The 17,232-nt window shown below is 39.2% G+C and overlaps 1 protein-coding gene across 8 annotated transcripts in view; it reads left to right on the forward strand.

Moving 5' to 3' along the window:
- The window catches only part of TBC1D5 (TBC1 domain family member 5), a 659,247-nt gene that overhangs the window by 520,331 nt on the left and 121,684 nt on the right, over nt 1-17,232 (forward strand). The gene's annotated exons all lie outside the window — the stretch shown is intronic.

Consider the following 17,232-nt stretch of genomic DNA (forward strand, 5'->3'; position numbering starts at 1 on the left):
CCCTTGGAAAGTTGTTCTGCTCTCTTGCCTTCCCTGTAACTCAGGGAGGAGCTGAGCAAGTGCACCTCCTGACAAACCACGTTTGATTATCATTGGTGCCCTTGAGGGGCCAACTTATCCAAGCAGGCCTCAGGGGCTATGTGAAAAGCAAGACATTAGAACTACGAGAAGGACCAGTTCTACAAGAGTTCATAGAAGGAAACACTAAATCAGTTCACACTGTCAATATGTATTACTATTTTGTAGATGAAGAGTAACCTAATAAAGATTTAAATAGACTCTAATGTTGATTTCTCTATTTGAACTTAGAGTAAGTCACCAAAATTTTCTTTACACTTAAGAGAAAAAGTGTGCTCTTTTACAACTAACGTTATATTTCTTGAAAATAAGAACATTTAATGATCTAAAAAAATCTGTGAATCCTTGATGCTTTTGAGCCAAACACAAATATTGGATGAAGTAGAACAGAGAAAGCTTCAAACACAAGTATGAGAACACCAGGCACTGGTTGGTAATCCCAGCCTTTGGCTCTTTGGCGAAGCTCCCAGTAGTCATGCTGGCAGTTGTCAAACTGTCTTTGCGTCAGTCTGTCTGTGGATTCCGTTGCCAAAGCTCTGTCTCATCGACTGGGTCTCCAAGTTCAATATAAATTTTGATTCTAAAAGATTTCTGCTTTTTCCTTGGTTGTTGACTCTGACATTTGAATATGTCCTCTATTTATTCTTTGATTGATTTAAAATTTATATTTTCTTTTGCTTATATCCATTTTCTGCAGAGATACACAATTCTCTATCACTTCTCCTACACAAAATTTCATTATCAAATATAATCCATCCTTTCTCTGATACATAAAGTAGCATTTTTTTTTTTATGGTAAGGTTTAGGAGCCTGTCTGTGAAAATCAAAGGTCCCATGTTTTTTTGTCTGTGTATATATGTACATGTTAAGTTGTATAAGTATATATTTTTTGTGAAAAATAACTACAACTATGAAATATCTGTAAAAGGAATAAAGAATGAGGTTGCTAGTCAACAAGGTATATGAGTTTTGGCTTACAAATGAGGTAGATTCTGTCAACTCAGCATTAGGAATTCTTAGAATCATACAGGATGGGAAAAATTGCTAAAATAATCATATGAATTCTTTACTTGTATGATTTGTTTGGTTTCATTGAAGGGAGAAATGAATATGTTATCTAAACCTTGATTTTGGTAATGTTTCCCTAACTAAATATGGTTGATTGTCCTAAGAATTATTCACTCTTCTAGTTGCAGAATTCTATATATTAAATCCATCAACATTATTAATACTTTTTAATTTTAGCAGAGTACTTTTTATCTTAATAAGATAAAAATATCTTTAATCAAGATTTTAATATAGTACTTTTTATTTCAATAACTTAGTGTACATAATATAAGGGTGTAATGAAACCAGTCCTACACAAGCATTAAAAAAATGTGTTCTCTGAAGTTGAAGAGAAAAAAGTAATAACCTAAGTATCTAAAAAAAGGCATTCCTTACTTTTGCATTCAGGGTCTTACCAAGTAAAAACATATAATGATCCAAAATATAGGACATTAAACTGATATTTCTGAAACATGACAAGAGGAGGCAGTCATGTTTAAAAGGCTCTTGAGAACAAGTCCATGGATGGTGATATCTATAGGAAAAAAAAAACAAAGAAAGCTGTAGAGTAAGGGGCTTTCATATGGCTAACCTAGCAAGGTGGTAGTTTTAGTTAAATATATAATGGCTGACCCACTTAGAAATTATTCAGTGAGTATCAAATGACAACTAATGTCACTTGGCAAATGTAGTGTCCAGCAAGAAGCCTGGGTTAGGAATTGGGACACTGGGTCAAATCTTATTTCTGTTACCAGCCATCCTTGTGATTGAGGGAAACTCATTCTTGCTGAATCCTTGGTCTTCTCTTTTGTGGTTGAATTAAATTGTCTCTAATGATCTGCCCAACTGGAGCACCCTTTCTCTATGAACAAACTGACTTACAATTGATCTAATGAGATCAATCCAGTACTACAAGAAGAAAACACCAACAAGTTTATATGTATTATAGAAATCCACAAATGGACAGAGTTTTTTGTGTAGTGAATGTCAATTATAAAGTCATGAAGAGGCCATTTACGCTGAAAGAAAAGAGAGGGAAGGATGAGGCTAGGAGCCCAGCCTTATCCTCTCAAACTTCAGACATCCCAGTGCTTTAAATGTTTTTTTTTTAATTAGCAACAATGAAACGCTTAAAATACTTGAGTCATTTCTGATTCTCATAGGTGGGAGTAAGTGTATAAACACACAAGCCTCTACAAGGTAAACTAGTAGACTGAAATTTGAGTAATCAGACGAGCAGACTGGCGAGCTTTGGGGCATGAAAGTACACTCTTCCCAGGCCCAGCTTCCTATGCGAGAAATGTTGAGTGCTGCTGACTGACTCAGTAAAATAAAAATAAAAGGAACTCAGCCCCACTAAGTTCGTTGTGAGCTTCAGAAAAGCACTTATCTTACAACACTGTCCCTAAAGCCCAGTGGCAATTGCTCACTGGAAACTGGACACTGCAAATAGAGCCTGAGCATTAATTATTTTGTATCAGATATAGGCTTTACTGTGAAAAGATTTCTCAATTGAACAGACTGAAATAATGGGCCTGTAAACTATAATAATTGGATCATACTCCTTCACAGTTTCTAAGCACTTCAATGTGCTTAATTTGGTCTTAACCATGAGCAATGAGGTAGGCCAAGCAGGTTAACTTTACTCATTCTTTTTCTGTGCAAAGTGAAGGTTATGTGGCTTTCCCAAGGCCAAAAAGCTTGTAGGCTTCCAAGCTAGCTCCAGTGGCTTTACAGATCTACCTTTACAGATGCTGACTCCCAGGATCAGATAGGACAGTTTTCCCTTTAGAATCCTCACAGCACCTTAGCTATTTGCATATTTATTTTACCAATTATTCCTCCTTGTGATCCTGCTCATTTTTAGAATTAAGCTTTGTGTCCTGCCTTGGTTGCTATTAAGAAAAAAATGGCAGAATTGAATTCTGACTCAAATAATAAGCCTCTTCCAAAATACCATACATTATAATTGAGGTGGATCTCACTTATGAGCATGTTTCTGGAACCTATATCCCCATTCCACAGAAGCCATAGCCAATTCTATATTTATCAGCTGCCATTTTTATCAAGATGGTGAATTAACCCTACAACTTGAACTTGAGGACATCTAGTTCCTTAATTTGCTATATGCCAGAATTATTTGAAAATCTGTTACCACCTTCAAATATTATGGAACAAAGAAGACATAGCAAAGAGCTTAATTCATATGCTTCAGTTAGACTGTCAGAATTTCAGAACTGCAGAGAGCCAGCTCCTCCTTCTGCAGATAAACGAGCCGAGGCTCCAGGGGAAGCTTAGAGACTTGCTCAGGGTCTCACAGCTTGTCAGTGCAAAGCAACAGCTGAAGCCAGGTCTTCCCAACCACCTTTTTCACACAAAAACTGTAGCTTCACTAGTTTTTAAAATAGTGTAATCCTAGTTACTGTAGCATCTCATACAAATTCTTCTATTTGTAATAGCTAGTGATTTGCATCTGTAATAAATGAAATTGCCATTATATGTGACATTTCAAAATTTGTTTAGATGCATGCTATATGAAGAGAATAGATGTCAAATGTCTTTTGGTAGCATCCTATACTCTGTTCAACCGTAAATATGGTTTCTATACTTAGATCTTCACACCACAATCTTAATTCTCATTTTCTTGTCTTTATCATATTAGAGCCACTGAGCAGATTTCCAAAAACAATCCACTGAATGAAGTGGAGGGATAGAAGGAGGGCAGTGTGAAAAATATGAAGTGATTAAAAAACATTGTTCTAACTAGTTGTTCAAATTCAAAAAAAAATTTAAAAACCCAATTAGAAACAAAAGTCATAGAAAATGTGAACATATTGTGTTCCTTAAATAACCAGATGTTCTTTCCTTCCTGAAGGCAGTAAGGGCTAGGAATAAAAGGTTTAAAACTATTGTTTTAACTGTGAATTTTGCAAATCTGTTTTTACCCTTTAGCAAATAAAATTCTAATACAGAAACATAAGCAAAGTAATTTTCATTTTTGGTGCTCTCTTATTTGTGTTTTTTGTTAAAGTGTTAACCTTATCACAATGATTCATTACAAATGAAATACAGTACATGGATTAACACTTTAGATTATATAGTAAGAATTTGACAGCTACCATTTGTTTTGAAAACTAGAATATTCCTCAAAAAATATTTCTGATAAGTTTGCTGGCAACCCTCTTAGCAGTGACTGTTATTGCTTATGGGAGAAAATCACTAGAAATAAGACAATTTAATTTCATAGTCATTCTTGTACACAGAAACACGCTATAAAAATTTAGTGTACTATCTTCTTATGCTTGGCCAATACTGATTTGGCTTTTGTTTGGAGTTATATTTGAAAAAAAAAATTGTCTTTTAAAATTATAAAATGTCTGAATATTCGGATTTGGGATTTTATACAGTAATAGGTGTTTGCTCTTTTAATTCCAAAATACCCACTGCACATGCAACTTCTTTAAATGTCAAATGTCTATGGTTAAATGTCATATATCAGAATTGAAAAATGGCAAATGGATATGAGCCTACCACCAGCCAGGTGATAATGTTAGAAAATGTTCCACTCCAGCAATGCCATTGTAACCTCTTCTTTGAGCAGTAAAAAAACGTAAAAGCCACACACACTGACTCTTGAAGGAGGTGCACCCTCATCACGCTGGACGAGTGAACAGACAGGCACTCAGTCTGCCCTGGGCGGTAGAGTGTCATCGCTCAAACAGTAGGAGGAGAAAGAATCCGGGCTGAGTGAAGATCTAACATGTAGTTTGGTCAGAAAGCACTCTAGAAGGAGGTGAGAGCTACTGGGGGAGAAGGAGCCACCAGACAGAGCGTGGGGACAGGAGCCTGCACGCGAGCAGCGAGCATAAAAGCTCCCTGGGAGAGCGAAGCCCGGGCTGTGCTGGGCGCCGAGCAGCCCCGCAGGTCTGGAGCCGGGGCCTGGGGGACCTCCTGAGACGAGGTGGGGGAGCCAGCGGGCGCTCGTTGTTACGTGGTCCTTCCTGTGCAGTCTTACATAAGTAAAATTACTTTTACAATCACATTTTGAAACTACGAAAAGATGGCTGAATTAGGGATTCTCCCTGATGATTAAGACATCTCATTTTAAACTACACCTGCTGTCAGCTGGAAGTGCCAAGATCTCCCCTTAGGCAAGTTTCTCACCTGGTGAAGCACACTCACACACTCACTGGCACAAGGGTCTGGCCATAGTTTATTGGTCAGTTGATTTAAGGAGACAGTGGCCTGGACTCTGAGCTCTTTCAGTCATGCAAATATACTTTTATCTTTTAAAAAACAATCTTGGCTGCCTACTGTGTACCCCCATTTGCAAACAGTCTTGCCTTCATTTGTGTCATTATCCCTCCCTGCCTAGTGAGGAGGAAACTAGACCAGTCCTTCTCACCTACAGGGTGCGTGCTCTACTGGGTCACGAACTGAGTATCCAACCACACCAGCCCCGTGTCAACCACACGAGGACAGCTCAGAATCCAGGGGCCGCCCCACCACAGCCCACTGCGCTACGGACACCTCACTCCTGCTCTTCTTGAACTGTAGAATGAGGAAGCTGGGCTACATTATCCCAGTGGACCTTTCTGGCTCTAATTTAGCAACACTTAGTTCAACTGAACAGACACCCACTGTGTGCAGAGCATGAAAATTGGTCCATGTGATTAGGACAAATCCCTTATAGATGTAAACAGAAAAATGTTATGGAAAGTAAAATGAGTGAGAGTAATGCAGAAAGAACAGCTCATTGAGAACTAGACAGTCAGAAAGTCCTCTAGTTGGAATAGGCATTCCAATGGGCTTTGAAATGTTTTCATAGGAGCTATTACTCCAACTTCAGAAAGCAGCATGAACAAAGCCCATGAGAACTGCTGAAGCACACGGTGCTCTGCAAGCTGGCAGGGGCCCAGGGAAGAAGCATCCCCCTCTCAGTGCCCCCAGTATTAGCACACGCACCTTTCAAAACCCATTGAACCTGTGGGGAATCTTTATTTGAAAGTATTTTATTTGGCATTAATTTATATGATATTCTAACTTGTGTGTCATTGTTCAACATAAATAAATGTTTTATGTTCAGGCAAAAAGTCAGTGTAAAAAGGATTTCATCCCAATGACTTTTACTAGATTTACTGGCTATAAATAGATGCTTGTAGTAACAGTATTTGCTCAAAATAAGCATGTCTTTGTTTAGACCTTTGAAGTAACTCTTGGGAAGTTTGGAGATGTTTGGGGAGGGTGGCTGCAGAGAGCTGTGAAACTCTGTGGCAAAAATTGCTGTGCACGTTTTAGAGGAAAGAGTTTCTTTACAGAAACACAACCAGTTAGTATGATGATTTATTTTTTGTCAAATAACTAAAGAAGAGACTACAATCCACAGTTTATAATAGTATTAACTGTCCTTATTAATAATAAACAAAACAAAATTTATAAACCAACCCCCTACTTTTTATTTGATTCACTACAAGTAAGGGGAATCTAGATTTTTAAGGAGAAATATTTATTTTAAAAGGATTACTTAAGCTTTTAAAGTTATTAATCCTATGCAAGTATGTTTAAAAAGGCACTCTGAAGCCCCAAATGTACTGGTATTAAAGTATTACACTTCGTTACAGTGACATGTTTGTGACATGTCCCTGAGGTCAAGGAATGAAGTAGCCACCCTGCTTCACTGCTGACTTGCTGTTTTACCCTCAGAGAAATCAATTCCTCTTTTGCTGCGTTTGATTCCGGTCCATTAATTGTTTTTTGAAAAGGGATAGGTGGTCTGTAGGCCTTAATTAGCCTATAATCTCTAAAAGTCATTTCTACCTCTAAGTTCTGTGAGAACCTAGCTAATCATTTGTTTTTCTTATTGTATATGAAGCATATTCTTCAAAAAGAAAAGGCAATACTTTGAGTTGTTGCTGTTATTTAATGATACAATTTAAAGAAATTGAAAGTTAGAAGTCACAAATTATGACAAAAAGATTATAAACTGAAAACTGACAAAAGAGAAAAAAGTAGTTATAACCACAACAAATATTTTATTTGCCCATTAAGCATATTAGCTCAGTAAATATATTATCGCTAATTTAAAAGATTAAATATATTGATTTTATAGGAGTTAAAGTCAATACATTCTAGTAGTAAACTGCACAAGCATAATCAGTTAACTCTGTTTTGTTTTAAATAGTTTAGACAGGAAGTTATATCTGTTCTAAAAGCAAAACAAAACCACAAAATATTTTATCATGGAGAATTTTTAAGCATATTTCGGTGAATTCAAGCACTTTAATAATCACCATATTGGGAAATGTAAGCGAGGTGCAAGAAGGTGTCTGGGCCTGTCAGACGAGCCTCCAGCCACCGAAATGACCCAAGTAGAGAAGCCCTCTGGCTCTGCAAAGAGGGTTTGCTGTAGAATTCGATGAGTAAGGCCCTCATTTGCTACTAGTGTCACCTTTGAAATGATTTCATATGATTTGGAATAGTCTCTGTTTACTTGATTGTTTTTTCTGATTTTTAAGAGGAATTTTATAGTTTCATTTCTCCACTTTGTTTCTTTCTCCAAAATGCATATTCAGCCAAAGTTTACTGAGCTCCTACCATGTATCAGTAGCATCTAAAATTTCTCAGAAATCTTATGAAACATGTAAAGGAGGATTCACAGGATTTGTGGCACATGAAAGGAATATCCGCTTGGCTGCTTTCCTTACCTCCTGTAGGTCTCCACACAGACCCAGTCGTCTCAGTGAGGCTCAGTGACCACCTGCACAGAGCCCTGTGCCTGCCCGTGTCCCCTGCCCCAGCTCCCCTAATACCCTGACCCTGCTCTACTTTTTTTCTTAGCAATTATCACCCTCTACCCCAGTAGATAATTTACTTACTTGTTATGTTATTTTTTATTTTCTATCTTCCCCTGACAAAATGTCAACTCCATGAAGGCAATGAATGCTTTTAGTCTTGATTTATATTCTGTTAACAAAATAATGAATGAATTAACGAATGAACACACACACACACACACACACACACACACACACACACACACACACACACAAACAGTGGGTAATTACTCCTACCAAACCCTCAGTTTTTCTGCCCAAGGAGAAACTATGCTGTTTATTGCAATTCAGTTCAGCAAGTATTTATTGCCTCCTTTGCCAGGTACTAGGGATGTAATGAAAGAGGAAGACACCTCCTCCTCTTCACAAAGCTTGCAACCTAATGCTGTGGGTCTTAAACTGTGGAGTGCCAAAGAAGCCCCTGAGGGAGCTTATTACAAATACAGACTCCCCAGCAGTCTCATTTAAGTGGTTCTGTAAGAGGATCCAGAAATCTGCATTTGTGACTATTGTGAAGTTGGCGGCCCATGGACACCACCTTAGAACAGACACCAGATTGAGGAAGACGTTACTCCACAGACTGAAAGCCAGTCACCTAAAAACAGAAACCAGGCTCTACACCAGTGGGCACTAAAATAACATGTGTGCATACACAGTAACTGCCCAAAGATAAACCAATAGAATACAGGAAGAAATTAATGAAACTTCTGTTTGTATTCACTTTTCTCAAAAAAAAAAAAAACTGAATTTTACGTTTTAAGGTGATTGACATCAGTGCCTTTACATGGCCCGTGTGTCAGCCAGTCACGTGTCACCTGTGAGGTTTCCTAAGGAAGGAGGGGACTTTCCCACACAAAGCATTAACAGCAGCCCCTCCCATTGCTTTCACCCTCCCCACCCCCCAGTGAGGCAGACTTATGGGTTATGTCAAATGTTGGTGTATCTACAATACCAAAGAGATGTCAGGGGTCAAGAACATCTACTGTGGGTTCACTAGATAGCTTCTGCTAATATACTTCAAAGAGTTATCAAATACAACTTCTTTTTTTTTATTTTTTTTTTATTTTTGGGGATAATTAATCTACAGTTACATGAGGAACATTATGTTTACTAGACTCCCCCCATCACCAAGTCCCCCCCACAAACCCCATTACAGTCACTGTCCATCAGCATAGTAAGATGCTGTAGAGTCACTACTTGTCTTCTCTGTGTTGCACAGCCCTCCCCGTGCCCCCGCACAATATTATACATACTATCTGTAATGCCCCCTTTCTTTTTCCCCACCCTTATCCCTCCCTTCCCACCCATCCTCCCCAGTCCCTTTCCCTTTGGTAAATGTTAGCCCATTCTTGGGTTCTGTGTTTCTGCTGTTGTTTTGTTCCTTCAGTTTTTTCTTTGTTCTTATACTCCACATATGAGTGAAATCATTTGGTATTTGTCTTTCTCTGCCTGGCTTATTTCACTGAGCATAATACCCTCTAGCTCCATCCATGTTGTTGCAAATGGTAGGATTTGTTTTCTTCTTATGGATGAATAATACTCCATTGTGTATATGTACCACATCTTCTTTATCCATTCATCTACTGATGGACACTTAGGTTGCTTCCAATTCTTGGCTATTGTAAACAGTGCTGCGATAGACATAGGGGTGCATCTGTCTTTTTCAAACTGGGCTGCTGCATTCTTAGCGTAAACTCCTAGAAGTGGAATTTCTGGTTCAAGTGGTATTTCTATTTTGAGATTTTTGAGGAACCTCCATACTGCTTTCCACAGTGGTTGAACTAGTTAACATTCCCACCAGCAGTGTAGGAGGGTTCCCCTTTCTTCACAACCTCGCCAACATTTGTTGTTGTTTGTTTTTTGGATGGTGGCGATCCTTACTGGTGTGAGGTGTTATCCCATTGTGGTTTTAATTTGCATTTCTCTGATAACTAGTGATGTGGAGCATCTTTTCATGTGTCTGTTAGCCATCTGAATTTCTTCTTTGGAGAACTGTCTGTTCAGCTCCTCTGCCCATTTCTTAATTGGATTATTTGCTTTTTGTTTGTTGAGGTGCATGAGCTCTTTATATATTTTGGATGTCAACCCTTTATCGGATCTGTCATTTATGAATGTATTCTCCCATACTGAAGGATGCCTTTTTGTTCTATTGATGGTGTCCTTTGCTGTACAGAAGCTTTTCAGCTTGATATAGTCCCACGTGTTCATTTTTGCTTTTGTTTCCCTTGCCCAGGGAGATATATTCATGAAGAAGTCGCTCATGTTTATGTCCAAGATATTTTTGCCTATGTTTTTTTCCAAGAGTGTTATGGTTTCATGACTTACATTCAGTACTTTGATCCATTTCAAATTTACTTTTGTGTATGGGTTTAGACAATGATCCAGTTTCATTCTCTTACATGTAGCTGTCCAGTTTTGCCAACACCAGCTGTTGAAGAGGCTGTCATTTCCCCATTGTATGTCCATGGCTCCTTTATCATATATTAATTGACCATATATGTTTGGGTCAATGTATGGAGTCTCTGTTCTGTTACTGGTCTGCGGTTATGTTCTTGTGCCAGTACCAAATTGTCTTGATTACTGTGGCTTTGTAGTAGAGCTTGAAGTTGGGGAGCGAGATCCCTCCCACCTTATTCTTCCTTCTCAGGATTGCTTTGGCTATTCAGGGTCTTTGGTGTTTCCATATGAATTTTTGAACTATTTGTTCCAGTTCATTGAAGAATGCTGTTGGTAAATTTGATAGGGATTGCATTGAATCTGTAGGTTGCTTTGGGCATAATGGCCATTTTGACGATATTAATTCTTCCTAGCCAAGAGCATGGGAGGAGTTTCCACTTGTTAGTGTTCTCTTTAATTTCTCTTAAGAGTGTCTTGTAGTTTTCAGGGTATAGGTCTTTTACTTCCTTGGTTAGGTTTATTCCTAGGTATTTTATTCTTTTTGATGCAATTGTGAATGGAATTGTTTTCCTGATTTCTCTTTCTGTTAATTCACTGTTAGTGTATATGAAAACCACAGATTTCTGTGCATTAATTTTGTATCCTGCAACTTTGCTGATTTCCAATATTAGTTCTAGTAGTTTTGGAGTGGAGTCTTTAGGGTTTTTTATGTACAATATCATGTCATCTGCAAATAGTGACAGTTTGAATTCATCTTTACCAATCTGGATTCCTTGTATTTCTTTGTTTTGTCTAATTGCCATGGCTAGGACCTCCAGTACTATGTTGAATAACAGTGGGAAGAGTGGGCATCCCTGTCTTGTTCCCGATCTTAGAGGAAAAGCTTTCAGCTTCTCCCTGTTAAGTATGATGTTGGCTGTGGGTTTATCATATATGGCCTTTATTATGTTGAGTTACTTGCCCTCTATACCCATTTTGTTGAGAGTTTTTATCATGAATGGATGTTGAATTTTGTCGAATGCTTTTTCAGCATCTATGGTGATGATCATGTGGTTTTTGTCCTTCTTTTTCTTGATGTGGTGGATGATGTTGATGGATTTTCAAATGTTGTACTGTCCTTGCATCCCTGAAATGAATCCCACTGATCATGGTATATGATCCTCTTGATGTATTTTTGAATTCAGTTTCCTAATATTCTGTTGAGTATTTTTGCATCTATGTTCATCAGGGATATTGGTCTGTAATTTTCTTTTTTGGTGGGGTCTTTGCCTCATTTTGTTGTTAGAGTCATGCTGGCTTCATAGAATGAGTTTGGAAGTATTCCCTCCTCTTCTATTTTTTGGAAAACTTTATGAAGAATGGGTATTATGTCTTCTCTATATGTCTGATAAAATTCAGCGGTGAATCCATCTGGTCCAGGGATTTTGTTCTTGTGTAGTTTTTTTTATTACAGCTTCAATTTCATTGCTGGTAATTGGTCTGTTTAGATTTTCTGTTTGTTTCTTGGTCATTCTTGGAAGGTTGTATTTTTCTAGGAAGTTGTCCATTTCTTCTAGGTTTTGCAGCTTGTTAGCATATAGATTTTTGTAGTATTCTCTAATAATATTTTGTATTTCTGTGGGGTCCATCAAGATTTTTCCTTTCTCATTTCTGATTCTGTTGATACTTGTAGATTCTCTTTTTTCCCTTAATAAGTCTGGCTGGGGGTTTATTTATTTTGTTTATTTTCTCAAAGAAACAGCTCTTGGTTTCATTGATTTTTTTCTGTTATTTTATTGTTCTCAATTTTAGTTATTTATTCTCTGATCTTTATTATGTCCCTCCTTCTGCTGACTTTGGGCTTCATTTGTTCTTCTTTTTCCAGTTTTTGTAATTGTGACTTTAAACTATTCATTTGGGAATGTTCTTCCTTCTTTACTTAGGCCTGGATTGCTATGTACTTTCCTCTTAGAACTGCCTTCTCTGCGTCCCACAGAAGTTGGAGCTTTATGCTGTCAGTGTCATTTGTCTCCATATATTGCTCAATCTCTGTTTTAATTTAGTCATTGATCCATTGGTTATTTAGAAGCATGTTGTTAAGCCTCCATGTGTTTGTGAGCCTTTTTGTTTTCTTTGTACAATTTATTTCTAGTTTTATACCTTTGTGGTCTGAGAAGTTGGTTGGTAGAATTTCAATCTTTTTGAATTTTCTGAGGCTTTTTTTGTGGCCTAGTATGTAATCTATTCTGGAGAATGTTCCATGTGCACTTGAGAAGAATGTGTATCCTGCTGCTTTTGGGTGTGGGTTCTGTAGATGTCTGTTAAGTCCATCTGTTCTAGTGTGTTGTTCTGTTCTAGTGTGTTGTTCAGTGCCTCTGTATCCTTACTTATTTTCTATCCAGTGGATCTGGACTTTGGAGTGAGTGGTGTGTTGAAGTCTCCTAGAACAAATGCATTACATTCTATTTCCTCCTTTAATTCTGTTAGTATTTGTTTCACATATGTTGGTGCTCCTGTAGTGGGTGAATATTTATTTATAATGGTTATATCCTCTTGTTGGACTGACCCCTTTATAATTATGTAATGTCCTTCTTTATCTCTTGTTACTTTCTTTGTTTGGAAGCCTATTTTGTCTGATACCAGTACTGCTACACCTGCTTTTTTCTCCCTATTGTTTGCATGAAATATCTCTTTCCATCCCTTGACTTTTAGTCTGTGTATGTCTTTGGGTTTGAGGTGAGTCTCTTCTAAGCAGCATATAGATGGGTCTTGCTTTTTTAACCATTCTATTACTCTGTGTCCTTTGATTGGTGCATTCAGTCTGTTTATATTTAGGGTGATTATTGGCAGATATATACTTATTACCATTGCAGGCTTTAGATTCATGGTTACCAAAGGTTCATGGTTAGCTTCTTTACTATCTACCTGTCTTACTTAATTCACTTATTAAGCTATTGTAAGCAATGTCTGATGATTCTTTCCCTCCCTTCTTATTTCTCCTCCTCCATCTTTATATGTTAGGTGTTTTATTCTGTGTTCTTTTGTGTTTCCTTTGACTCCTTTTGTGAGTAGTTGGTTTTATTTTTTTGCCTTTAGTTAGTATTTGGTTGGTCTGCTTTCTTTGCTGTGATTTTATTTTCTCTGGCAACATCTATTTAGCTTTAGGAGTTCTTCATCTAGAGAGCAGTCCCTGTAGAATACCCTGTAGAGGTGGTTTGTAGGAGACAAATTCCCTCAACTTTTGCTTGTCTGGGAATTGTTTAATCCCTCCTTCATATTTAAATGATAATCGTGCTGGATACAGTATTCTTGGTTAAAGGCCCTTCTGTTTCATTGCAATAAATATATCATGCCATTTTCTTCTGGCCTGTAAGCTTTCTGTTGAGAAGTCTGATGATAGCCTGATGGGTTTTCCTTTGTAGGTGACCTTTTTTCTCTCTCTGGCTGCCTTTAATACTCTGTCCTTCTCTTTGATCTTTGCCATTTTAATTATTATATGTCTTGGTGTTGTCCTCCTTGAGTCCCTTGTGTTGGGAGTTCTGTAGGCCTCCATGGTCTGAGCGACTATTTCCTCCCCCAGTTTGGGGAAGTTTTCAGCAATTATTTCTTCAAAGACACTTTCTATCCATTTTTCTCTCTCTTCTTCTTCTGGTACCCCTATGATGCGAATATTGTTCCATTTGGATAGATCTCACAGTTCTCTTAATATTCTCTTATTCCTAGAGATCCTTTTATCTTTCTCTGCATCAGCTTCTCTGCATTACTGTTCTCTGATTTCTATTCCATTAATGACCTGTTGCACCTCATCCAGTCTGCTCTTAAGTCCTTCCAGAGATATGTACTTATTGCCATTGCAGGCTTTAGATTCATGGTTACCAAAGGTTCATGGTTAGCTTCTTTACTGTCTACCTGTCTTACTTAACTCACTTATTAAGCTATTGTAAGCAATGTCTGATGATTCTTTCCCTCCCTTCTTATTTCTGTATTCTCCTTCTGTACTTGCTCCTTTAGCTCTTGCATATTTCTCTGCAGATCCATCAGCATGGTTATGACCTTTATTTTGAATTCTTTTTTGGGGAGATTGGTTAAGTCTATCTCCCCAGGCCCTCTCTCGGGGGGTTGTCTGTGTAATTTTGGACTGAACCAAATTCTTCTGCCTTTTCATGGTGATAGGGGTAGCTGTAGGCAGGTAGCGTGTGTGTCAGCTGGGAGAACAAAGTCCTTTCCTGCTTGCTGGTCACCTTGCCCTTCTACGGTGCCTGTGTTGGTTACCCGCACTCCTGGAGCAGCCTGGGTTAATCCCCTAAGCTGCTGTGGGCAGGGTCTCCATCAGAGCATCCCAGAGCCCTGCAGGGAGTAGCAGGCATGCTGGGTGTGCTCTCCTGCGAACACGGTGCCCCCGCCTGGCAGCTGTGTGCTGGCTGCAGCCTTTGGGTGTGGCCCGGGTGGCTGTGCACCAGGCTAAGATTCTGGGCAGCTGCTGGGGTCATGCTACTCCTGGGCCGCTCCTCAGCCACTGCCACTGGCTCGCGTGGGCTGCTCCCAGGCCCCTCTGGCATTGCCGCTCCTAGCGCTCACGGGCCGCTTGGCCGCCACTGCCACATGCTCATGTGGGCCCCTCTGCAGCCACCACTGCTGGCTCATGCAGGCCGGTCTCAGGCCGCTGTCGCAGCGGGTTCACACAGGCCGCTCCTGGGCCCCTCTGGCGCCTCCGCCGCAAGCTCGTGCAGGCCACTTCCAAGCCACTCGGCCACCGCTGCCGCCGGCTCATGCAGGCTATTCCCAGGCCCCTCAGCCACCACTGCCATGGGCTCACATGGGCCACTCTCAAGCCCCTCTGGCCCCACCACTGCTGGCGCACACGGCCACTCTCCCGCTACTGGACCAGTGTGTCGGGGTCCACGCCAGTTTGGGAAATGACTGGCAGGCTGCTTATTGCCGTGATGGGCTTCAGAGCTGCACTGCCACCCAGGGGATTATGTCGCCTAGAGTTCCCCAGGATTTCCAAGTGCTGAGCTGAGTGTGCTGGGACAACTTCATCCAGCTGTGAGATCCCTGTCCTTTTAAGACTTGCAAAAAGCACTCGCTTTTCTTTTGTCCCAGGGGCACTGGTTGAGGGGACCCACTTGTATGTTTTGCTTTTCTGTTTCTCTAATGTCCAGCGCAATGTGCACCGTGGGTCTGCGCTCCTGGTGTGGACTACCAGCGCTGGTTGTTTAGCAGTCCTGGGCCTTCATTCCCTCCCCACTTCAATTCCTTTCTTCCTGCCAGGGGGCTGGAGGAAGGGGGCACTCAGTTCCCATCAGGCTGTGGCTTGTACCTTACCCCCTTTGTGTGATGTTGAGTTCTCGCAGTTGTAGATGTAGCCTGGCTGTTGTACTATATTCACTGGTGTCTCTTTTAGGAATAATTGTATTTGTTGTATTTTCAAAAATACATGTTTTTGGGAGGAGATTTCCACTGAACTACTCACACCACCATCTTGGCTCCTCCCTGTTTTTGTAAAAATAAATGTACTTCAAACTTGCTTACCTCCGTTGTGATCAGTCGCTATCAATAATACGGTATTTTTGAAAAAATAAACAATTTGTCCATTTAAGATAATGGTACTTTATTAATAAGAAAAAATAAGAGATTTTTCAAAGAAATTCATGCTATGGAAAGAACAGTTTTAAATTGGATATTTGTTTCATCCATTTGTTAAGTTCTTGCCAAAGATGATTTAAAGCTCTCAAAGTACACTAAAAAATTAAGAAAGGAGAAGTTTCTAACCTGGTTAGTAATCTCCCAGTTGAAGAGATAAAGTCAGGTTTGAATCTTTTTTTTTTAATGTAGAAGTATAACATCATCCAATTAAATTTTAAGAAATGCTATATGATGGTTAATTTTTTGTGTCACCTTGATTGAGCTAAGGGATGGCCAGATAGCTAGAAAAATTTTATTTCTGAGTGTGTCTGTAAGGGTGTTTCTGGAATAGGTTACATTAGAGTTAGTAGAGTTAAGTAGAGTATTTTCCCTCACCAACGTTGGGGGCATCATCCAACCCCCTGAGAGCACAAATAGCATGAAAAGCAGAGGAAGGGCAAACTTTCTCCTTGAGCTGGGATGTCCATCTTTTCCTGCCCTTGGACATCTGGGCTCTCATTTCTTGGGCCTTTGGATTCCAGGATGTCTACCAGCATGTTGTCCCAGTCCTCCCTGACCGCCCCTCCCACCTCACCCAACCCCATCCCTCTCTACACCCCTCCATTCCCTCCCCAGGCCCTGGGTCCTTGGAATGTGGACTTCATTATGTCACTGGCTTTCCTGGTTCTCCCGCTTATAGGTGGCATTGCAGCCCCTTTAATCACATGAGCCAATTCCTGTAATTAAATCTCCTCTTATATATCCATATATATTCTATTGGCTAGGTTTCTCTGGGGAGCCCTAATACAAGCTAATTGACATTAAGGAAGACAGAAATTTTATTAGCCAAATTTTAACAAAAACCTTAACATGATTGATGGACTGCAACATGAATACCATACTTTAACAAGGACAGCCAACGATGTCCTTCCTCCACTGAGACCTATGTCTGTTTGTGAGTTAGCTTTTTCAGAAGTGTCATTCACAAAAACTATCACTAAGCATTTAACCAAGACTTTCAAAAAGTAAAGGAGTATATATTTAATCTCATTACTACTGTTAAACATGTGTATTTTAGGAAGAGCAAAAAATACCATTGTAATAAACTATTATAAAAATTAATTTAAATATAGTTTAATCTCTCATTTAAAAATTATATTGTATATTTGTTTTCTAATGTACATAATAAATTAGTACAAGTGATACATGGATATGATTGGTAAATAAATAAACATATGCATATTGAGGGCGTGAGACCCCCAGCTTTACTAGT

Source organism: Manis pentadactyla, chromosome 14, assembly GCF_030020395.1.
Source record: "Manis pentadactyla isolate mManPen7 chromosome 14, mManPen7.hap1, whole genome shotgun sequence".
Taxonomy (NCBI): Eukaryota; Metazoa; Chordata; class Mammalia; order Pholidota; family Manidae; genus Manis; species Manis pentadactyla.